At 42.6% G+C, this 25882-nt stretch overlaps 1 long non-coding RNA gene across 1 annotated transcript; it reads left to right on the forward strand.

The window, feature by feature from the left end:
- The first annotated feature begins 1088 nt into the window (after positions 1 to 1088).
- On the forward strand, positions 1089 to 14722 carry LOC138741732 (uncharacterized). Its single transcript, XR_011343719.1, has 2 exons — positions 1089 to 1196; positions 14222 to 14722. It is a non-coding gene; the product is annotated as an uncharacterized lncRNA (long non-coding RNA).
- Positions 14723 to 25882: the final 11160 nt, after the last annotated feature.

Below are 25882 nucleotides of genomic sequence, written 5' to 3' on the forward strand. Positions count from 1 at the left end.
TGAAACATCAGTGCACACACTGCGCTCTCAAAACAGATCGCAGGTTAAATACATACAGGTTATTAATGGTCATGTGGTAGCTCTGGATAAATTATCCAGTATCAAAAGATTTAATATCTTTGAATATTTCCAGAAAGCAATGAATTTCCTTGTGATATTCCAAAACACATCACAACCAAGAGTTATTTGTGCAGATGCATACAAGTTGCAAAAAATTCAGTTGTTAAGATGGGGGATGTGACAAATGGTGGATGGGAATGGGATGTCAAGTACAGAACAGGCCATTTGGCCATTGTGTCCTTGCTGATCAAGATGGCATACTAGGCTCGTCCCATTTACCTGCATTTAATCTATTTCCTTCACACCCCTTCACATCCATAAATCTGTCCAAACATCCTTTGAAAGTTGTTATTGCGCTGTTTCTTCTGTTTTCTCTGGCAGGTCGTTGCAGATACAGACCACCCTCTAAATCAAAAAGTAGTCACACAGATCTCTCTTAATTTCTCCCCTCTCATGATAAACCATTCCCTCTCATTCTAAACCATCTCATATAACTACAGCAGAATGGAAAAAGGGGAGGGAAGAGTGTGTGATGGGATGGGTTGCAACCTTTAATATGTTGGCAGCTGTCCTGAAGTACCAGATAACTTTTGCCCCCAGTTGAAGATTAATCAACAGTTGACTTAATGCACTGTACCTTGCATACATTTCCGAGAATGTTGTCAAAGGCACGTCCTAAAGACAAGCTTTCAGCAGAACAAGGGCAGCTTCTTTCCCACTGCCATCAGGTTTCTGAATGATCAATGAAACAAAGGCACTGCCTTACTTTTTGACTTTTCGTGCTCTTCTTTAAATTTAATTTTGTACGGTGGTTTATATGAATGTTTGCACGATGACGCTGCCGCAAAATAACGAATTTTATGACTTGGTCATGACAATAAATTCTGATTCTGATTTTAATATCTCATCCTTTATAGAAGTGGGAGATTCCAATAGTATAGAACAGATTTATAATTCAAGAAGATAAACTTAGGAACATAAGTGGCATCATAATTAGCGAAGCTGTTAGCACGACATTATGACATCACCAGAGACCTGGGTTCAAACCTACAACTGTCTCTAAGGACTTTGTACCTTCTCCTTGGTTTTACCTAGGTTTTCGTGTGCTGATCTGGTTTCCTTCCACCTTCCAAAAGGTACAGGCTTAGTAAGTTTGTTGGATGTAATCGGAAGGCATGGGTTTCATGGGACAAAAGGAACTTCTCCTGTATGGTACAGTTAAAATTAAAAGAAATAGGAGCAGGAGTCGGCCATCTGGCCCGTGGGGCCTGCGCCGCCATTCAATAAGATCACAGCTGATCTGGTCCTGGATCCAACTACACCTACCCACCAGTTCCCTATAAATCCTTAATTGCCCGACTATTCAAAAATCTATCTACCTTTGACATAATGCATTTAATAAGGCAGCCTCTACAGCATCCTTGGGCAGAGAAGTCCACAGGTTCACCACTCTCTGGGAGGAGCTCTGCCTCATCTCTATCTTAAATCTGCTTCTTGAGGTTAATCGAGGTTATGTTCTCTGGTCTTACCTACCAGTGGAAACAAATTTCCATCTCATCTATTCCTTTCATAATTGTATTGATTTCTATACTTTCTTTTGAAATCATTAATGGAATACAAAAATGTGCAGGTTTACTCGGAAAAGAAAATGATTTTTTTTAAAAATAATCGCAGAAGCTAGAAGGAAAATGATCAAATCTGTGGAAAGCTAAAGTCAAGTTCAAGTTTAGAATCAGAATTTATTGTCATGAACAAGTCATGAAATTTTGTTGTTTTGCAGCAGCGTCGCATACAAACCAGCTTACAACAAGAAATAAAAATAGTGCGCGAAAAGTCAAAGTGAGGCAGTGTCTTTGGTTTGTTGATCATTCAGGAATCTGATGGCAGCAGGAAAGAAGCTATCCTTGTGCCGCTGAGTGCTCGACTTTAGGCTCCTGGAACTGTTTCCCGATGGTAGCAGAGTGAAAAGGGCATGACCTGATGGAGGATAGAGAGGATGCTTTTTTAAGACACTGCCTCATGTAGATGTCCTCGATAGAGCAAAGTCTGGTGTGTATGATGTTGCAGGCTGAGTTAACAATCCTCTGGAGATTTTTTCTTATCCAGAACATTGATACCTCTGTACCAGAGAGTGATGCCACCAGTCAGAATGCACTCCGCAGTATACCTGAAGAAGTTTTCGAGAGTTTTCGGTGACATTCCGAATCTCCTCAAACATCTCACAAAGTACAACCACTGTACAGGTCTTTTTTTGTGAATGGATCAACATGGAAGCTCCAGGACCAATCCTTGGAAATGTTGATACGCAGGAATTTGAAGTTATTCACCCTCTCCACTACTCAATGAGGACCGGCTCATGTTCTCCTGATTATCAGGTTGTACAAGTACTATCCAACAAAACAGCGTTGTCCGGTCATTGGTACAAAAACATGCACACAATCAGACATAACACACATAGGCAGTACATGCATACATACAAATATAAAAATAAATAAATATTGTTTAATAAACAGTAAAATCTTGGAAGGCAGTTCATCCGTCTCATTACCCCTGGGATGAAGATATTCCTCAGCCAGGTGGTTCTGGCTCTGATGCTCCTGTATTTTTTTTTCCTGGCAGAAGTATCTGAAAGATGCTGTGCGCTGGGTGGTAAGGGCCCTCAACCTTTGGGCCTTAAAGTTACTGATAAATGTGAAGCTCAATAAATAATCTATTTGCATACATATTTTTGGAGCATAGGCATCAATGGTAAAACCCGCATTTATTCCCCATTTCTCATTGGCTTTAAACAGACATATTGCTGTGCGTTTCAAGTCTCATTTAGCTATCCTAGGCTTCCTTCCTAGAAGGATATCAGTAAACCAGAGTCATCCTTTACTCTGGTCTAGATTAATTAACGGGATCAAAATCCTTTAACTGCCAGAAGAGGATTGCAACTGAGATTTCAGAACCATGAATCCAGAGCCTAAATCACTGAGCGGCCAAACCAATGCCAGAAAACAAGGTAGAAAATGTGAACTTTGGAACAGTTGCTTCAGAACTTGACTGACTCTGATCAAATTATAAACTAAACTTGGATGTGTCAATAATTAAATCTAGATTTGTAATTGATTACTCTATATTCGATAAATTTGTAACACTGACTTTCAGAAATATCAATTCTAGCATTTTGAGGAGAAAAAAGAGTACAACAATATTATAGAAGGCGTCTTTGTGACGAGTTTGAGGAGATTTGGCAGGCACCAAAGATTCCTGCAAATGTCTATATGTGTACTGTGGAGAGATTTCCATTGGGTTGCATCACGTTCTAGTCTGGAGGTGCCAGTGCACAGGATAGGGAAAAGCTACAAAGAGTTATAACTACTATGGGCATCAGTCTTCACTCCATTAAGGACAGTAACTTAAGAAAGCAGCCTCTACCCTTAAGGACACTCAGAACCCAGCCCCTGTTCTCTTCACACGGCTCCCACCAGAAAGGAGGTACAGGTGCTTGAAGACGAACAGCCAACATTTCTAAAACAGCTTCTTCCCCCACTCCCCAACCCACCATCAGGTTCCTGAATGGATAATGAACCACAGACACTACCTCACTTTCTCTCAATTTGCATTAATTTAATAATGTCTGCACAGTAATGTACTTTATAGCAATTTGACATCACTAATGCACAACACTGCTACCACAAGTCAACAGATTTTGTGACACATGCTCATGACAATAAATCCTGATACTAATTCTTATCTTTGCTCATCTAATGTAGGCCTTTTTTCATAGCAGTTTAAGAAACAAGCTAAACATTCCACTGAGAAGGGAAGAGAAAGTTGCAAAGATACTTGTGTTCAGAGATGAAGTGAGGAGGCATGATGGAAATGTGTGCAGCTGAATAGAGAGAGCATGAAGAATCATTCTTCAGAAATGAAGGCTCCTCAGAATGCTCACTGTTGGCAAGCAAGAAATTAAGGGCCCTTCCAATTTGCCCAGCAGCGCTTATGAAACTACACTTATTTCCCTTCAAAGTGTAGGGAAATCCTGTCAATGGAAGAACAAAATGACATTAATAACTGACTTTGATCCAAAGCCTTATGACCTGACCGTAACACTTCAGCATTTAGTCTGGATCCACTGAAAGAAACCATTAATTCATTTTGACAATAAAACAAATCCATCCTAAGAGCAAGTTACTTTTATGTGGCATTTTTGCCTCTATGTCTGACGATTTATGAAAGAATTTTCTTCCAAAAATGCAATTTGAATTCTTTGGACCTTTTTGTGCTTCTATGAAAAATTATTCACTTGTTTAAATTCTGTATTTCTGTATTTCTATGCTACATTTACATCATATTAATTTTGGTATCTTGCTCATGGCTGATGTAGTTTTAAAACACGTCCTTTTTATCATTTGCTCCACGATCTAACTTCCCAAAAATGTATCTTCTCAAAAATCCTTGACGTTTTTACTGAGACTTTAAGTTTGTTTATCGCAAAATACCAAGTGTCTTGAAAAGGGTTCTTTTATGAGCAGTTATATAAAAGATTATCACTGAGCCACGTAAAAAGGGTAGGGTTAGAATGAAAAGGAAGATTGAGGGTACCAAGCAAGGAGAGTATCAGAGCACTGTTGCGGGGTTCATTCAGGAGGAGCTTGATGACTGCAGGACGAAATTATCTTCAAACTCGTGGGTGCGTGATTTCACACCCTCAAGTGTTCTCCCCAATTTGGAATGTGATGGGTCTTTCGATGTGTTAATAGCCTTTCATTAGCTGTGGAAGAGTTAGATGGAATCCAGGAGACTGTGGTTCTGATGAGTAGCAAATGTCAGTTGAACAGTTCAGAAGTTGTGATCCATTTCCCGCAGGAGGTGAGGTGCAATATTGCAAAGAGAAAGTTTGAGTGAAGTGTTGGAACATCGACCTTGCCTTGTTTGATAGTGGATCCAATGTTGGTTAAAATTATGGCTTGCATGTTACCATGGCCACAGATGGTCACATTATCAGGGTATGCGAAGGTGACCTGCAGCTTATAGTGATCTCCCTCTGGAAGATGGAGACCCTGTTGGTGACGCCGGAAGAGACCCAGAAGAAATGGTAGAGGTGTCCATCTGCCTCGAATGCAGTATTCTGGCGGTCCTCCAGGTCTATTGGGAGCTGGTAACTTCAGGTCGATTGTGAAGAATACCCGATATTGTGCGATTTTGTTGACCATATCGGATATGCAGGGTACTTGTCGAGCTGTGTGTAATGATTGATGGTCTGGCTGTAATCTATGACCATCCTATTCTTTTCCCCACTCTTTACCACAATTACCTGGGCCCTCCAATGCTTATTGCTGGCCTCGATGATGCCCTCGCCCAACAAACACTGAACCTTTGACAATGAATGCCTTGTCTGCGGCACAGAATTGTCTGCTCCTGGTGGCCACCGGCTTTCAGTAGGGGGTGAGGTTGGCAAACAGCAGGGGACAAGGGGGTCGACCTTCAGAGTCGAGAGGCCACAGGTCGCATGCAGAGGCCATCTGTGAATATTTTGTTGCAAACGGTGAGGGGGGATGGGACCCATAAAATTTCAATGTAACTTTCTGAAGTTGGCACTGGAAGTCTAGCCCCAGTAGCAAGGGGGCACAGAGCTGTGGTATGATGAGTAGCCTGAAATCTTTGTAAACTATGCTTCCAATCGTCATGGTCACTATGCAAGACCTATGGATGGCTGCCATATGGAATTTGGATGTGAGTGATATCTTGTGTTTGGCAGGCCATACCTTGATAGGCGCTTAGCAGTTTCGAGGTGAATAAAACATTCTGTACTCCCGCTATCAAATAAACCGTTCATAACATGCTCGTTTACCTGGACGTCCATTATGGACTTGGCGAGTTTGTGTGGTCCCTTTTTGTTCAGGGTGATGGAGGCCAGTATAGACTTGCCGTCTGAGTTTGATGGATGCTCATGATCCCAAGATGACCACCCTCATTGTTTCCTCTGGGCCTGAGAAAATGGTGTTTGCGGTGCAAAATACAGCGCCCATGACTTGCACATGGCCTTGCTGGTCTGCACAGGAGATGGCACCGATTGCACTGTCTGGAGTGGTGATTGTCCGGATGTGGCGCTGTTAGGTTTCGCGGATGGTTTGGACTGGCAGACTTTGGCATAATGTCCTTTTCTTTTGCACCTAGCTTATACTGCCTCCTTAACAGGGCAGCGTTTGCTCAGGTGCCTACCCTGCCTGCAGAAGTAGCTTATGGAGAGGTCACCCACAATGGCGTCCGAGGTCAGGTCACTAGAGGAGTGGGATGGTGTCAGCAATCAGTCACTCGCAGCAAGGTACAGTCCCCCATCCCAAGACAGCGATGCCCGCAGTGACCAAGAGGAGGCTGAGTATTCATCCAAGTTTTGGAGGGCCACCTCCAACGTCACTGTCAGTTCAACTGTCCTCTGAAGATCAATGACCTTTTATTCTAGTAGAGGAGAGGATTCCGGCCATGTAAATGTCCCGTATGAGATCGTCAGCGTTCTGGGCGGCCATCATGGTCTTGCAGTCGCACACACTGCATAGGTTCCAGAGGGCCCACAGGTACTCGGTGCTTGACTCACCGGATCACTGCTTTCTGGTGGCCAGGATGTGCCTGGCATGGAGCTCATTTACCCTCCTGCGAAACTGGGCCTTCAGTATCCCTATGGCCTCCTTGTATGAGATGGCGTCATTGATCATTGGAAATATCAGGGGTCCGACTCACGAGAACAGGAGCCTCAGTCAGTTTTCATTCGTGGTGATAACATCTATGGCTGCCGTCATGAAGTCCAAAAGAGTGTAGCCAGAGTTCAAATGTCTTTGGGGCATCAGACAGTTGAGGGTCTATGCTGAATTCTTGGGATTCATGTACTGCTCCACCTTGCTTGAAAATTTATAGTTAATAAAATTGATGCACCATCAATAATCACAAAAGACTGAAATTGTGAAAGCGATAGGCTTTTATTAACTCCAGACTGGAACAGCCACCAACCTGATTGATTGATCAAGGCAGAGTGAAATGGGGAGCATGCAAAGGGTTATGGGTAGGATCAATCTCGTGAGACGTGTCCAGCTGGCAGCAGCCAATCATAGTAAAGCAGTGGTTTACCACTTGAAGAATTATCAGTGTCCTCTCCCAGACCACCTTCTCCAGCCTTGAGATGCTAATCATACACATTCAGCGATGTTGGACAGGTCACCTTCTGAGATCTTCTATTCCGTCATGGGAAATTATCAGTGGGCAGTTAAGGGAAGAGATTCAAGGAAGTGCTCATCAACACAATGAACAAATGCAAGGTCCTCACTGACTCTAAGAACTTCTGGCCCATGGCTGTACTAATCAGAGCAGCAACATTCAGGATTCAGATCGTCAAGGTGATGTGTTGAATGCACACAGAAGCCCTGCATGAGAGGGAAAAGGAGAACAGAATGCATCTGCTCTGCCAGATGCTTCCTGCCCCATCTGTTGTTCCCATATTGGCCTCATCAGTTGCCTCAGCAGTGGAAGAGTCGTCATTAATCCTGAGGTGTGGAGAAGCCATCAATGAAGAAGAAGAGGATGAGGATTGACAGGAATGGAAAAGGAAACTGAATTGAAGAAGAAATAGATGGAGGATTGGGGATTGGTCAGGAGATGGCCAGATGTTGAATTGGAGCATGGATGAGTTCCTCCAGGAATGAGGACCTTTGGATTTACCTTATCCAAGCAATGAGCAGCTGGAGATACTCATCCCATTAGACACCACCCATGGAAATAGTCAGTCAACGTTTCGGATCAGGACCTTTCTGGAAACCTTACTCTCCATTCGGTCTCATTCTCATGTACCTTCCCTCAAGACACAGGACGGATTCAGGGTGACAATTCCACATTCCTTTTTGAAAATATTTGACCAATTTGATTTCTGCCAGGACAATCTATGAACATCAACGCAGAATACTATTTGGCTGTAAATATGAAATAAAACCTGGATTACTGATGATTTGAAAGGTAAACTGTGTTTCTCTCTTCATAGATGCCATCAAACCTGGTCAGTTTCCAAAGTCTTTTGCTTATATTTCAGATTTGCAGACTACAGTTTTATTTGTGTTTTCAAAGCAGATTATTCTGTTAATATTGTTGCAGCCTGATATTGTTTACAGAATCATTAGCCAAAACACAAATTGAAAACTGTAATGCAGCCCTCTTATTGATTTCGGCCAGCTATGAAATATGGCTCTTCACTGAACATTTGGAAAAGATTATTGCACTTGTCAGATGTTTAAACTTACCAAATGAGTTTTCAGAATCAATTCATCTTTCATTTGTAAAAGATCTGTGGGGTCTAGAAATTTTAGTCACATTGGAATGCAGATTTGAACAGGAAGAGGTTATATACCACCAATTTTCCATTCAACCCGGATTTAAGAATAAATTGTTCATGTGAGGAATGCTGGAAGTATTGCAATAAAACAGAAAAAGAGCATTTCACAATGCTCTGGAGCACTTTACAACCAGTCCCTGTTGTAAAGTAGGGTGCACAGCAGGATCCCACTACTAGCAATGTAATAATGGTCCCATAAACTGTTGTACTACAGAAGGTAGCAAAGAGGTCCATCCATTGCAGACGTCTATATGAGGTGCTGCCTCAGTAAGGTAGCCAATATCATAAAGGACCCACATCACCCTGGTCACAAACTCTTCTCACTGTTACCTTCGGGTAGAAGGTGCTGAAGATGAGGACCAGACCCTATGTTGGAAAATGTACAGTCATGCACTGTGGTAGAAAATTAGAAGGGCAGTCTATTATTTAGATGGGGATAAACTTCAAAATTCTGAGGTGCAAAGGGACTTGGGAGACCTTGTGCAGGATACCCTAAAGGTTAACCTTCAGGTTCAGTCCATGGTGAAAAAGATGAATGCAATGTTGGCATTCATTTCTGGAAGATTAACATATAAGGGAAGGGATGTAATTTTGAGACTCCATCGACCATTGATGAGAATTCATTTGGAGTTCTTTACACAGTTTCAGGCACCTTATTTGAAAAAAGACATGCTGGCATTGGAGAGGCTCCAGAAAAGATTGACTAGAATCATACCAGGGTTAGCATGTGAGAAATATTTTGAGTACAGAGGATGAGACAGATCTCATAGAGACATTTTGAATGCTGAAATGCCTGGGACAGAGTAAATGGGGTTAAGGATGTTTCCTATGGTAGGGGATACTAGGATACATAGGCAATGGAGCAGACTACTGATGCTTACTAACTCAATGGCAGTCAAGTGGAGACAGTAGAGAGCTTCAACTTCTTTGGAGTAAATATTTCCAGTAAGCTGACCTGGATCCTCCATATCGTTGCAATGGTCACTGATGCCTCAACATCCTGAAGGAAATTCGACAGAAATGCCACTTCCTTAACGATGTCTACAGTGCACCATTGAGAACATCCTAGCTGGATGCATCCCAGTGTGGTATGGGGTCTGTCCTACCCAAGGGTGGAAGAAGCTGAATGCAGTTCAGAACATCATACATACCACCCTCCCCTCCATGGATTTCATCTACACATTCCTTCTGCCTCAGAATAGCCACATACTCTTCTCCCTCCTCCCATCTCAAAAGTGTGAGATCGCGCACCAGCAGGTTCAGAGCCAGTTCCTTCACTACAGCCATCATGCTTCAAACTGAAATCTACAATGGTGCCCTATGTGCCTCTTCACACTTTATGATTTTTTTTCCCCACTGTCATCCTACTCACTGAAAGTGCTCTCGATCTTCCCCTTTGTATCATTGTGTGCATGTTAGAGTTGACTCGCTGAGCTTCTCCCAGAACAAACCTTTCTCACTGTACCAGGTATAAGGTGACAACAAACAAACCTAAACTTGAAGCTCAAGCCTTTATCATATTTCACAATCAAAACATCAAGAGGGCACAAAAATTCCCACCATGTAAAATTCTTCCTCACACCAGTATTGTGCGAACATGGCTGATTGTTGAACACCCTCTGGTTTTACACATTCTAATTGTCTTTTAGTAGGTAATGATGTAAAACCTGCTGACAGTCGTGATCACTCAGTGTTGCATGATGAGGCAGCAGTGATCTCACCTCTTTATCAAATTATCACAGTGCATCTTTCTCCCAGATCTTTTCAGCGTGAGAAAGAAAACAAAAACTGCCAGAAACCAAGGGAGAAGCTTTTTTTCACTCAGTAAGAGAAGCTCTTTAAATGAATTTTGTTCCAAAGCCAGATCCTCTGGTGGAAAATTACCTCACAAATTATAGGATGCACAAAGCTTAACAATGTCTTCACTTCCCACAGAGCCATGCTGCAATGAAGGGTACTACACGCAATCCCAGCAGCAGATTGCATTTCCCTATTTTGGCTTGGTACACTGACAAATGATTAACATCAATGATCTAAAAACAACTTAAGCCATAAGCAAGGAAGGAGGCAGATTCAATTAGATTAAGTAGTCCAAAGTATTGCTAGATTTGAAGGCGGATGCACCATTAGGACTCCAACTCAAAGTTAGCCTGACTTTAATCATCAACGACACATTTATCATGAGAGGTTGGTTATGGAACCGCTGGCAGCAGTGCTTCAGGGATTGTGCTCAAGGTTGGTCTCAGTGGAGCTGCTATGCTGCAATGTTGGAGGAGGGCTAACTCTACAAGGCAATGTGCTGCACCCTTCTCAATGAACAGGGAAATGTGCTGCACCCCTTTTAATGGACAGGGAAATGTGCTGCACCCTCTCAATGGACATGGCAATGTGCTGCATCCCCTCAATGGACAGAGCAATGTGCTCCACCCCCCTCAATGGACAGGGCAATGTGCTGCACCCTCTCAATGGACAGGGCAATGTGCTACACCTTTCTTAATGAACAAGGAAATGTGCTGCACCCCTTTTAATGAACAGGGCAATGTGCTGCACCCCTCTCAATGGACAGAGCAATGTGCTGGACCCCTCTCAATGAACACGGCAATGTGCTGGACCCCTCTCAATGGACAGGGCAATCTGCTGCACCCCCCTCAATGGACAGAGTAATGTGCTGGACCCCTCTCAATGGACAGGGCAATGTCTTGCACCCCCTTCAATGGACAGGGAAATGTGCTACACCCTTCTTAATGAACAAGGAAATGTGCTGCACCCCTTTTAATGGACAGGGCAATGTGCTGCACCCCTCTCAATGGACAGAGCAATGTGCTGCACCCTCTCAATGGACAGGGCAATGTGCTACACCTTTCTTAATGAACAAGGAAATGTGCTGCACCCCTTTTAATGGACAGGGCAATGTGCTGCACCCCTCTCAATGGACAGAGCAATCTGCTGCACCCCCCTCAATGAACACGGCAATGTGCTGGACCCCTCTCAATGGACAGGGCAATGTCTTGCACCCCCTTCAATGGACAGGGCAATGTGCTACACCCTTCTTAATGTACAAGGAAATGTGCTGCACCCCTTTTAATGGACAGGGCAATGTGCTGCACCCCTCTCAATGGACAGAGCAATGTGCTGGACCCCTCTCAATGGACAGAGCAATGTGCTGGACCCCTCTCAATGGACAGGGAAATCTGCTGGACCCCTCTCAATGGACAGGGCAATGTGCTGGACCCTTCTTAATGGACAGGGAAATGTGCTGCACACCTCTCCATGAAAAGTGCAAACTTCCAAAGATGTTGTCAGATAATCAAGAGCTCCTCAAACACAAGATCACCATTGTGGTGTTGAAAACATAGCCACCATTCAACGCAAAGCAAGTTTCCCCAAACAGCAATATGGTCATCTGATTTGACACTGCAACTTGATTAGTAAATGCTGGCTGGGAGAATTTCCCTGGTTATCTTCAGAACTGATTTTATGTGTGAGAATGCAGTGCAAGATGTACATTCCTCTTGTTTGGACCTCCAGTTCAGCTCCTCCACTGGCATTCACCTGCTGAGAACCTGGTGTCTAAGATTCACTCCCTGTGTTTCTCTGCCTCTCAATCTCACCTTACAATGGAAATAGGAGCAGGAGTCAGCCATCTGGTCCATTGAGCCTGCTCCGCCATTCAGTAATTCATGGCTGATCGGGCCATGGACTCAGTTTCACCCACTTGCTTTTTCCCCATACCCTTAATTCTCCAGCTATGCAAAAATCAATCAACTGTGTCTTAAATAGATTTAATGAGGCAGCCTCCATTATTTCCTTGGGCAGAGAATTCCATAGATACACTACTCTCTGGGGGAAGCAGTTCTTCCTCATCTCCATCCTAAATCTGCTCCACTGAATTTTGAGGCTTTGTCCCCTAATTCTGGTCTCACCAGTTAAAACAACATTCAATCTTACATATCCCTTTCACATTTTTTAATGTTTCCCTTTTATTCTTTTAAATTCCAGCTAGTATAGTCCTAGGGGACTCGATCTCTCCTCATCAGTGAACCCCCTCATATCTGGAATTGACCTGGTGAAACTTCTCTGCACCATCTCCAAGTGGTCCTTCCTCGAGTCAGGAAGCAGGAAATGCACGCACTACACTAGATGTGGCCTCACCAATACATTACGTGTCTACTTCCTATCAGGGTCAGTGACAAGGGAGGGGGGGCGCATTCACTGGCATTGACCCCCAAACAAGTTATTGTGACCCTCTCACCTGCTCACGGTCATTCCCCCCCCCCCCAGCACAAATGAGATATTGTGCAATTACCCCCCCCCCCACCTGCTGCACTGGTATCACTAGCATAGAGTCTCTGACGTCACTGGCTTCACTAGTGTCACTAGTCTCCACTAAATATAAGTAGCACGTTAAATCGGAGTGAGGGGGAAGGGGACGGCGGGCGGCAGCACATGAAGGAGGTTCTTGCTAGGCAGGTAGATAGGCAGCACCACTGCCCACCCCCACCCCGATGAGCGAGTTTTGGAACGTCAGATCGTGGCCCCCACGGTCACCCTAATGTCCCCCGTAAAGACTTATTCTGACATCGACCCCTGCTTCCTTCCCATTCTCCTGCCTTCTCCTGGTTACCTCCAACTCCCTTACTCGTCAAGAACCTACCAACATCTGATTTAAGTTTATCCAATACCTCCACAGTCAATTGTGACAATGAATTCCACAGATTCACCATCCTCTGGTTGAAGAAATCTCAGTTTTGAATAGACATCCTTTTATGGCGAGGCTCTGCCCTTTGGTATCAGGTTCTCCCACCACAGGAAACATCTTTTCCACCTCCACTCTATACAGCCCTTACAATATTCAGGGTCTCTGACAAGATGTTGGTGATACTATTGTAGCTTATTAGTATAAAAGCCCAAGGGAATTCAAGATGCTAACAAGTACTGATACTGGATAGAAGAAGACACAATATTCTGCAGACACTGATTTAGTGGGTCGATTTCTTTCCCCCGACATCACTGCCCCAACCAGTCACCGGACTATATTCTGTTCATGGTTTGGCCTTCAGCATGCATGCCTCCTGTTTATTCTTTTCCCTCTTGAGTACTGTTCCACTTACAGAGGAAAACCCTTCTATTTGCGCAGCAGATTTCACAACCTCTTCATTGTAACAAAGTGACAGAAATTTTTTTCCCAAGCTCTGATGGAAGTCTATTCATCTGAAATGTTCTCCGTTTCTCTCATCATAGATAGTGCTTGAACTGCTGGGGATATTTTCTGCATCTCTAACACTTGGAAATTCACCTCATGTCAACAAGGACAAAGGCTATTCAGCCCATCATATTGACTTGGCTGAAGAATGGAACCAACTAATTCCATTTTCCAGTAGCAGTTGTACACATGGACTTTTGTAAAGCATTATGGAATATTCCTGAAAGTAGACTGATTCTAAATATTATAGGGGGGCACATGGAATGTATGGGATCCACAGTAACTTGGTAGATTGGATTCTAAACTGGCTTCATCATAGAGGACATGCTGTTGGTGGAGGTTATTATTCTGACTGGAGGTCCTTGACAGAGTCAGTGTTGGAATCTCTGATGTTTACTTCCTAACTGTGGGTTTTATGACTGACCCCTCGACTAACAGTAACAGCATCTCAGGCCATCTTCATGATATACACTGCTGTCTAAGATGCCCATAGCCTTTCCTTCTGTCCTGCCCTCTCCCATCAATCCTTGTAATTATTGTTTCTAATCCCAGGAACCACTCCTGTAAATTATTTCTTCTCCTCTCTCTAATAACAGTGTCACATGACTCTTGAGGTGATGTGGTGAAGATGAGATTAATCGCCCACCTTTGTGAACTATGAATGGCTGAGAAGGTCTGGAAAAGGATGAAGTGGTCTCGTCAATGTTCAATCTGAACACCAGGACTCTCTACTCTCTGCCAATTATAAGTAATGCACTGAAATCATCTACGGTGGGTAAAGATCATCAACTTGGTGGAACATACGCATTGGTCTACTCAAAGCATGATGACCTTGCTGAGGAAGAAAAATGTCCATGATGCAATGCTTCTGACTGGCATGGTCCAGGAGTACATGCTGAAGCTCAATGTTAAGCACTACAATGGTTATGTGTTGAAGTCCTCAACCTCGGGTCCTTCTGCTGAGAGACATGCCTTTGTGTAACACTTCCTGAGAAAGTTGCTTAAAGAGGAAAGTGAAGTGCCATTGATGCAGTGTAATATGTTTTTTTTTTCCTTTCCTATCTTAGCGAACAAAATAAAGCTGAAATGTAACAAAATATTTGACGTGTCTATGGTTGCAGGTGCCTGCTGCCATGTCCATATCAAAGATAGCTCATGCTGCGATTATAGCAGGAGGGAATGTCTGGAGAGGTGGACTGAGAATCAGCCAATTTAAGTGGTTAGTCCTTTTGCTGTTAAGCCTCATGAATGTTGCCAGAGCTGCAGAAATGTGGAACATATTCGAGATGGTGGAAAGGGAGTCTCTTTTGCTTCTCTTTATCGTACTGTAAGGGCCACTGGGCAATACTAAGACTCGGGTGAGTCACTTGTGAAAGGGTATGCAGACTGTTCTTGAAGTTGTGCAATTTACATGTCTGGTTCAGCTAAGTTCCTATCCTGTGTTGACCCCAGGAATCTAAAATCTTAAGCATTCTATTCCTTCCACACGGAAAAAAACTGCTACATTATAAAATAAAATAGGAAGAGTAGACTTCACGTCCCTTGAACCTTCGGCATCACAATGCTTCATGAGTAGTCTTCTGATCAAATCGACTTTCCTGCCCTTTCCTTATATCCCCTGATACCAAGAACCTATCAATCTCAGCTCTGAATGGACATTTATTGAAAGCTGCTGTAAGTGCCTTGAATTTGGATGATTGAGACCTGATCTCAGCCTGCTCTTCAAAACAATAGGAAGTGAAAGATTAGTTGCAGAAATTATACCTTCTAACAGACACTAGAAGGTAATTTACTCATCCAATATTTAGCCAAGGTATTGCAATTTTTTGAGGTTTCCTTAACCTCCAATTCATTGATGCATGTAAGTGAATGCACAACATTTTTAAATTTGTATATGTGAATTCAATTTGCAACTGGATCCTCATCAGTGGACCCAAATCAGTGCAGATCAACGACATCACCTCCTCCATACTGACCCTGAACACAGAGGCCCCTCAAGACTGTGTGAATGGTTCTGCAGAATCTATAATTTGCCCGATATACACACAATCAAAAGAAAACACTTACTCATTCATCAGTACAAAGTGGAGTCGATTATCTTCTCAGCTACAAAAATAAATTCTTCCTCCCACAAAACACCACCCAGCCAAACCCCCCTGACTTTTCCATTGGTAATCTCGACACTCTCAATCTCCTCCTCCTACATCAAAGTGTACACAATCCTCCATCCTCAATTCCGACCCGTGCATGCGCGCTACTACTCCTGAGTGTTCCCCGGATACCTCATCAGTGGACACTGGCAATGCTCCTGTTACAGGTAAGTATGCATCCATGACGGTTTTGTTGCACCCATGATTGTGCCGTCAAACTTGGCTTCAGCAGGATCTATAAATTCACAAATTAAACCATTATCCTTGGCTGAATAATGTGAAATTTTAAGATCGAATATAGGATAGAGATGGAGAATCTGTTTGGATGGTGCCAGAACAACAATCGTGCCCTCAGTCCCACCAAGACATGGGGTTTCTTGTGAGGATGAGGCTGAGAAATCATGGACTTGCCTTCATTGGTGGGGACAGCAGTAAAAAGTATTACTACCATCAAGTTCCTGGGAGTACCTATCAGAAGACCTCTCCTGGGGTCAACACATCGAGGCAAGGAAGCACATCAATGCGACTTCTTTCCAAGGTGCATGAGGAGAGTTAGAATGTGACTCTATCGACCAGACCACTTAGAAACTCAAATCCCCAGGAACTCAGAATCACGCACCATGGCAGAAATAGCCATCCATCACAGTCACTGATTGATCATCGATTGAGGACATCCATGTGAGGTACTGCCTCAAGGAGGCAGTCAATGTCACAAAAGACCTCCATGTTCTCATCTGCTGCTAATTTCAGGCAGGAAATTCAGAAGTTTAAAGTCCAGAAGTTCTAAATTCAAGAACAATTTCTTTCCCACAGCTGTAACACTCTTGAATCTTCCCTTATCACCCAAAGCATAACATTACCACAAAACTACCTGACCAAAATTTACAGTTTATTTTCTATTAGTCTGACTTTTTTCTCTTTTCCTGGTGTCTTAATTATACTCAATTGTACTAGGAACGAGGAGGCTGCAGCAAATAAAATTTCAGTGCATCTATGCATTGTACATAAATGACAGATGAAACAATAGGTGGGTGGGTTATTTGTTTGCAACTGGTACAAATATTGGTGGAGTTGTGGACAGTGTAGAGGCTATCAACGAATGCAATGGGGTGTAGAACAGTCACAGATATGGACAGAGAGATGGCAGATTGAGTTTAATCTGTACAAATGTGAGATGCTGCATTTTGGAAGATCAAATGTAAGGGGAACATGTACTGTGATTGGGAGGGCTCTTAAAGGCTTTGATGTGCAGAGGGATCCATAGCTCATTGAAAACTGACCCTCAAGTAGATCGAGTGGTAAAGAGGACATTTGGTATTTTTGGTTTCATTGGGCAGGGCATTGAGTATAAAATGAAGATCACTTTGCCATGCTTTAAAACTTTGTTTTGGATCTACTTGTGTGCAGTTCTGGTTGCCTCCTTACAGGAAGGATGTGGAGGCTTTGGGAAGGGTACAGAAGAGCCACACCAGGTTGCTGCCTGATTAAGAGCATATGGGCTATGTGAAGAGGATGGACGAACTTGGATTGTTTTCTCTGGAGCATCAGATGCTGAGGGGAGACCTGCCAGTGGTGTATAAATCAGGAGAAGCATAGACAGGGTAGACAGAATATTTTCCCCAGGGCATAAGCTCCACACGTTTAATGAGAAGCAGAAGAGATGTGAAGGGCAAATATTTTTTGTGCATACAGTGGGGGGGTGCCTGTAAAAGACTGGCAGAAGTGGTGGAAGCAGATCTAATTGTAGCATTTAAGAGGCTTCTGGATAGACAGATGAATGTGAAGGGGACAAAGGGATATGTATCTGGTGCAAGCAGCAGAGTTTTAATTTGATTTGAACATCATGTTCAGCACAGATATGGTCCTGTTCCCGTGTGGTACTGATTGGTGTTCTATGTACTTATGTATATGACAATAAACTTTTCATTCATTTAAGAAAGTAGAAATATGTATATCTCTCTGTCCCAAATGGCAGCTGATATAGTGAGGTGGACAAGTGGATCTGAGATCAAAGATGAGAAAATGATTGAGAAAGTATGTTGGAGATAGAGACCAGCAAAATTGATCTGAAGGACCAGATGAACACTTTCTTAAGCATTTGTTACAAGTGAAGAGATGTTTAGTATTGAGCAAGCCCCATCCTGGCACCCCAGTCCCTCAGTAACTGAAGCAAATTTTACTCTTTCCTTTTTCCTCATCAGAAACAGAATCTTGACCTATCACTTCTACCAAACAATCTCTCATAATATGGAACTAGGCAGTTATCTCAGCAAAAGAAGGCACTGTTTGGGGCCTGGAAAGAAGAGTTGCAAGTTCAGGGTCACAGAAAATGTAATTGCTCTCTGCTTCACTGACCAGCCTCCAGTTTGGTAACGATGGCGACATCTGCATTCTCCTTCCAGATAAAGCTTCTGCAATTAAAAATTCCTCTGTCATGTGCTTGCACAAGTCACCCCAGATAATCTAATGGGTCACACTGACCATAGATGTGCAATTAATCCCATGGGTCACAGCTTGCCATGTTTCAATGATTTAAAGTATCTGTATGACAGCTCCCGGACATGGCCTTGACAGCTTCGTGGAGTTTGATGACTTCATTGCACATGTTGTCACCTCACCAGTCATGTGAATATATTGGCTGCAGGCTTCGTGAATAATGTCAAAACAGTTTCATCTGAGGAAATGCTGGCCTGTAGCTGCTGCTGTCAATCCTTGGCCTGAGGGAGTCTCCAGCAAGTGGGCAGTTATTGCCCATTGCTCATTCTGTCCTTCCCCTTGTTTCACTGCTGTACCTTGTGTCAAGTTGTTTATAAAGGAAAGGGTGACCTGCTGGAGACGCACAAAAGACTGTACATAATGGAATCTGGAGCAACAAACAATCTATTGGAGGAACTCGACAGGTTGAGCAACATCAGTGGGAGAAAAAGAATTGTTAAGTTTGGGCTGGAACCCTTCGTCAAGATTTGATGACTCACTTCAGGGGTGAATTAAAAGACAAGCATGACTGTAATAGGTCTATGGTCATGGAAGGATCAGACCTACGAAAGAGGTCTGACTGGTACAGTGATCTTATACCACTGTCCATCAACATTACTACCTCCACTTCTGACAAAGATTAAAAAAGAGATGAGAAATCTTGGGGTTTGAACTAGCAATCCACAGATTAAATTCAAATCCCATCAAAGCATCTGTAGAATTGAAGTTCAGTTAATAATCTATCATCAAATAAAGCTGCTAATTGGCAACAATGGCCTCAACGTTACTTGTCTGCTTTAACAAACAATCTGATTCACTAATTTAGTGACAAGAGTGAAGTCTGCCATCCTTTCCGGGTCTGGCTTTATTTTGATTGCAGATGGCTGACTGTTAGCTGCCCATGAATACACTCAATTGAAGAACAGGGGGATAGACAGCAAATGCTGGCCATGCCAGAAGTACAGAAAACCTGAAAAATGAATCAAAAACAAAGCACTCTTGGTACAGTTACTGTCCCTTACATGAGAAGGACAGGGACTGCAGACACTGGAATCTTGAGTGAACCAAGTGAAGCTTTGTCTGTGTGGCTGGATGTGAATCCTCAGACACCCAGGGACTCTTTTGCTCCGCTTTCTCCTGTACTGTAAGAGGTGCCGGGGCAATGCTAATGGTGACTCTTTGTCTGCCTTACAGAGGCAAAAGTTAAAGTATATCACACATGTTACATTTTTAATGCATTCTTGTGTGTTAAAAAAAGTAAATCTTTGGCTTGGCTTCGCGGACGAAGATTTATGGAGGGGGTAAAAGTCCACGTCAGCTGCAGGCTCGTTTGTGGCTGACAAGTCCGATGCGGGACAGGCAGGCACAGTTGAAGCGGCTGCAGGGGAAAATTGGTTGGTTGGGGTTGGGTGTTGGGTTTTTCCTCCTTTGCCTTTTGTCAGTGAGGTGGTCAATCAACATTTCAGGTCTGGACTGAGTCTCAACAAAGGTTACAACCCTCAGCGTTAATTGTAACCATTGCCCTCCATGGGTACCTGAACTGCTGACTCCCTCCAAATTTCAATGGGTAACATTGCTTCTAACTTTTGGGCATTCAGTCAGTCAATAAATTTCGACGCTCCCCAGCAATGAGCTGTGCCAATTTTCTTTTTCATGGCAGTCTTTTGAAGAAAGGTTGGGCTGAAGTTTAGAAGAGTGAGGTGGCTTGACTAAAAGATCTAACATGCCTCAATGGAGAAGATGTTTCCTTGTGGGAGAAACTCCACCAAAGCACCCATCCTGGTGTCCAACATGACATAAAAGAGGCAACATTTTTTTTTCCCTCTCAGATGGTCATGAATCATTGAAATTTCTCTTCAAAGGACGATGAAGTAGAGTCTGAATATTTATCAGGCAGCTACACTTTCAGGACAAACAAAAAGGGGGCTGACTGAGGGGAGGTGGGAATGTGGAATTGAGAAGTTCAAATTTATTGTCACATCATGCCTGTACAGTGAGAAGAGATCAAATTACAATCAGATCAGCTGCGATTCAATTAAAAGATAGAACAGACTCAAGAGGCCGAGCACTCCGAATTTGTTAGCTTATACAATGTCACCAATTTCCATAAATCTTGCAGAAGAAAATGTTAATTTTCCAAGAAACTCTCTCTGAAACAAGTCAATTAAACTTAATATCCTCACATTTCCAATTGTCCTGCTAGACTCAAAAGATCTCCCATTTTCTTAATGAACAACCTGCTTTAAGCAGAGAGATAAATTAATGCTGCATTATCTAAGTGTCAATAAGAATAGATTAGAGATGCCATTGAAAAAGGACAAATACCTATTATGATGCAGGGAGCAAATTGAGATTCTGATGGATTTAAACTGATGCGTTTGGTAAACTACTGACAGGTTTCTTAATCTTGTGGAGTACCAAGTGAAACATTCATGATAAATTGTTGAACAAAGATTAATAAGAAATCCAGTCAGAAATAATAAAGCAGCGACTTTAAAGGATGGCACCTGCAATTCTGCAACTCCTTTCGTGACTCCAGCTTGACCTGAAATGATTTATGGTCAATTAAGTCCCTTAAGAAGAGGTCAAGTTTGCAGCTGTGCATTGAACACACCAAGTTCCTGCAAGCAGCAGAATACTACACCAAGATTCTTTTATTGTCATGTAATAAAACAGAAAATGTAATATTGCACAAAATCCCCTTTTGCCTGCTGTAAAGCAAACAACGAGTCGCTCTTAGTATTGCCCAGTGGCCCCTTACAGTACAAGAAAGAGAAGCAAAAGAGACTCCCTTCACAGTAAAACACTCAAGTCAGCAGACACCGTGGTTAAAGTAAAACCTCAATGCTGGAGAAACTCAGCAGGTCAAACAGTGTACTTGATAAAGTAAAGATACATAACCAACGTTTATGGCTTGAGCCCTTCAGCAAAGTATGGAAAAGTGTTGCCAGTCACCCTAACTCCTTTCAGACTCATTAAGGTTTCGTGGATTCACCTCCAGTGCTTCTGCAGACTCTGCAGTTGCACAGCCCCTTTTCTATCCATTGACAACCAGAGATCCAGATCCAGGATAAGATCAGGTGCCTTCAGCATCCAAGGCCATTTGGGAGCCTTACTTGCCCTCTTGGTTCAAATATCTGGTTCCCATGAGCCAGTCTGCAGCAGCTTTCAGCCCTATGTGGGTGCTTTGACCACAAGTCACCAATGGCCCAGAGCCTGTGTGGGTCCTTCAGCAACAAAGCCCCTCCCTGCTCCACTGTCAATAGCAGATAATGGTTCAATGATATTGTTAAAGCTATGACAACAGGTGAACTGTCTGAAAAATTATTGTGTTTATAAGGAGGGAGGTCTTGTTGGGACTGTATGACGTGTGCCCAGATGTCCACTGAGTCTCATTATTTATAATGGCATTTACTTGCCTCAGAGGAGAGTGGCTTGATTGGTTCCCAGTAATAAGGAGTTGTCATGATGCAAGGATAAGTTGATTGGACTTCTAATCTTTGGACTTTAAAGGAATGGAAGGTGAGGTTAAGAGCTTCCAGAACCAAAAGGCAGTGTTACAGAAGAAAGATTCCTTTTAAGGTGGAATTTCCTCTCTCACAAGTTCACAAATCCTTAAAATTCTCTAACACCCAAGAGTTGTGGTAGACTGAGTCATTCGGGTAATAGGGAATATGCAGGGAAGTGTTGAGGCTAAAACTAGGTCAGCTATGATCTCACTGAGTGTTGAATTGGGCTCAAGAGTTTTGTGGTGCATTTAAAATATTTAAATTTAGACATACTACATAGTAACAGGCCCTTCCAGCCCATTCTTCTGCAATTCACCAATTAACCTACAGCCCCCTTCATTTTTTAAGGTTGGGTGAAAACCGGAGAACCCAGAGGGGACCCATGCAGACACGGGGCGAAGGTACACTCCTTACAGACCATGCTGGATTTGAAGTAGGCACTAGCCACTCCCATAATCGTGCCCCTCCCCCCCAACCATGCTATTTGTGTTCCTCTTCTTAAGTTCTTATCCAAAAGAGATAAAAAGGAAAAATTGTAAAGTTGTGGGGAACTTCATGGAAGGGATATTAACACTGAATGGAAGTCAGAACACAGGCAGAGCTCCAACCCATGGCCTGGTAGATGGTACCAGAGGCTGGAGCCACCTTATGGAAACCAAGCATTTGAAGATGTTAAAAAGAAGAGTTCAGCCAGGTCATGCGAATAAAAAATGATTGGGGAAATTGATGAAGGCAGAATCGATGGGAAAATAAAGTTTAGTGGTAGGGGAATGTGGGCAGAAGAAATTTGGAGGAGCCACATTGTAGATAATCAGTTTCTGATGAGAGATCACTCAATGGACATGAAGAAGGATGAAGGAAAGACATGACGAACAGCCGGAAATGTGGAAGAAGGCTGTTTAAATGGCTGATTAGGTGTGAGGTCAGTTGCTACGTTCAATGGAATGAATTTTCACATGAGCTCAGATACATGGCTTCCTGATGGTTTTGGAAGTTTGGATCAAGCGCGCGGGCTGCCGATGGATCAAACAGGAGACTGTGCGGCTGTAGAGGCTGCAGGAGCGCTGGAGGCAGATCCATGGACACTCAGTGACTCTGAAGACAGACCCCTTTGCTTCTCTTTCTCTTATTGTTCGGAGCGCCAGGCAATGCTCACGCCCTTTGCCTTAGGGCAGGCAAAGTATATCATGTATGTTACATTTTAAAAGTCTTATTACAAGTTTCCAGATTCAAGAATATTTTATTGTCATGTAATAAAAAAGATATAACATGACCCAAAATTGCTTTTAGTCTGGCATAAGGCAGACAGAGATTTGCCATCAGCAGATATTGCCCGGTGCCTCTTACAGTCAGAGAAAGAGAAGCATAAGAGACAATTTAAAAAAAAAACCCTTGAAAATTTGAATTTACTCCAAGCCTTTCTACACACTGGCCCAACTATGATTTTTCTTGCAGTCAATTATGCTGTGCAACAAGACCTGCCAATCAAATTGCAAGCTTGGCCCCAAGCCATCATTACGCCTGCTACGTAGCCAATTCACCTGGTCCTGTGATGCGGGCTTTCTCCTTCAATAAAATGGAAAGTGCTATTTGTAAAATCCCTTCAGGGAGCTGGTGTAACTAGACTTTGAGGGAAGTCAAGTGTGAAAGTCAATCAAGACTGGAATTTTAACTGAGGACCCATCATTGTGAGTACAATACACTTGGCGCTCAAATAACTCAACTGGCTTATTTCTATTTCATTTTATTTGATTTGGATCATCAAAGAGTCTATTGACATGTTTGGAAGACAAGCAACCTCAGCTCATCACCATAGTGTGAGCTCAATATGAAATATCTTGCTAATACATGCCATGTCTTGTTATGCATTTTATGGAAAAACTGATAATAATGGACTAGATTTCAATCTTGAAAAGCTTGATTAATCACATGCTTACTAATTTGCAATAGGTCTGTGTTACAGAGTTCTGTGATGTGTATTGACCTATGTGTTGTGTGGCTTTATGTTAAAAAGTGACAGTTTTCCTTTAAGAGCCAAGGTGAAAGTGTGCTGCTGAGAGAGTGGGAGACAGACTGGGCATGTGCAGAAAATTATCTAAAAATTTCTAGAGTTGGACAATAAACCACCACTGGGTGGTGCTGTGGAGTGGAAGGAGGCCCAGAGCATGAGTCATGGTCTGGAAGACAGTTTAGAATGTTGGGCATTTTAAAAGGGATGAACATTCTGAAGGCAGCCAGAGGATCCGGACCAAGCCAATGGTTCCTCACAAGACAACTGACAACTTTGAATTTTGTGCTCGCTCTCTCTCTCTCTCTCTCTCTCTCTCTCTCTCTCTCTCTCTCTCTCTCTCTCTCTCTCTCTCTCTCTCTCACTCTCAAAGATCTTTTTGGCTTCAGTTTACCAAACAAACTGAATTTTGTTTATGATCTGCTTCGGTTGAGATCGAAGTTTGGTGAGTCTTGTTTGTTTTGTGTCTAAGTTATAATGTGGGCTGGTTGGAAGTGTAGTTGAGACTTTAATTATATATGTTATATTTAGGGTGGGGAATTTATTAGTTTTACACTGTAATAGAGATTTGCATAGTAACCAATGGGCATTGTTATAAAAGGGGGGATTTTGAATTAAAGTTTAAAGGTGAATTTTTGTTAATAAAGTAATTGTTCATCTTTACCCCTGTGTGATAAGCCTTCTTTGTGGTTGCTGGTTTGATCTTGTAACAGTCTGTAATACTGCCCCTGGGTAAAATCACATTGAAATATATTGTGCAAAACCTTAATCAGTATCCACAAAATTCTTAATCTACAATTTTATTCAGAGATTTTAAAAAAACTATTTAAAACATCTGTCAATATTGGTTTGTTAAGGAGATTTGACCCAGGTATATTAAATTTTAATTGAATGTTGCAAAGAAAGAGAAAATTCTGGAAATACTCAGCTGGTTAGACAGCATCTGTGGAAAGAGAAACATTGGATGTTTCAGGTCCAAGACTCTTCATTAACACTGTGAATAAGAAAAGCCAATTTTCTTTTGAATTTAAATGTGAAAGTACAACACAGTAACAGGCCCTTCTAGCCCACAAGCCCATGCCCCCCAAATGCACTAATTAACCTACAATCTCATATGCTTTGGAGGGCAGGAGGAAACTGGAGCACCCAGAGGAAACCTGTGCAGACATGTTACGGATGTGCAAACTCCCTATGGCGGCGCTGGATTCGAACCCAAGTTGCTGGTGCTGTAATAACCTTGTTCTGACCAGTATGCTAACCATCAGTAACAGGGAAGGTTCTGAAGTATATATAATTTGGACTGTCATCAAGACCTTACAATTACATAGCATCTTTAACAGAGTAAAACTATCTCAGGCCCTTCACAGAGATCTTTGAAAAAATATTGATTTTGAGTGAAATCCAAATGTCGTTTTTGTAAAGTTTTTGATTAAATTATGTGATTATAATTTATAAAACAGCTTGCTTGTCTTGGTCTAAAAATAAGCTTTAGGTGAAGGCCTGCTGCAAATTCTACATGATATTGTAGGTATAAACTTTCAGATCAAATCTTGGCCTCTCTCTTTGAGTCAATTTCTATGACAGTTCCAAACCTTCTACCATACTTAAGGTAAGTCAGGTTTTCTGATAAAAACTGCTTTTGCATTCATTTCAACTTTGGTTGCAATAAAGGCCTTCACCAAAGCCACACAAGCTTTCCCGTGCAGATTATGTGCTCGATAATAGGGTTAGTATCAACGGTGCCTGATGAACCTAGATCATAGAACAGTAGAGCACAGGAACAGGATCTTTGACCCATGTGTCTGGCTGAATATAATCTCCAAACATGGTGGCCTGCACCTGATAGCTGTCCCTCTGTCCCTTTTATACTCTCGTGTCTAGCTAGAAGCCTCTTCAATGTTACTACTGTATCTGCTTCCAGCACTATTGCTGGGAACCTTTTCTTGGCTCCCATGACTCTCTGTGCAAAATAACTCCCTGCATATCTCCTTGAAACTTTCTCCCCTTCAACTAAAATGCATGATACTTTCACTCTGCGGAAAAAATTCTGACTCTCCACCCTGTCGATGGCTCACATAATTTTATACATCTCTACCTTAGGTGTGGAGAGTTAAA

Source organism: Narcine bancroftii, chromosome 8 (genome assembly GCF_036971445.1).
Source record: "Narcine bancroftii isolate sNarBan1 chromosome 8, sNarBan1.hap1, whole genome shotgun sequence".
In the NCBI taxonomy this organism is placed as follows: domain Eukaryota; kingdom Metazoa; phylum Chordata; class Chondrichthyes; order Torpediniformes; family Narcinidae; genus Narcine; species Narcine bancroftii.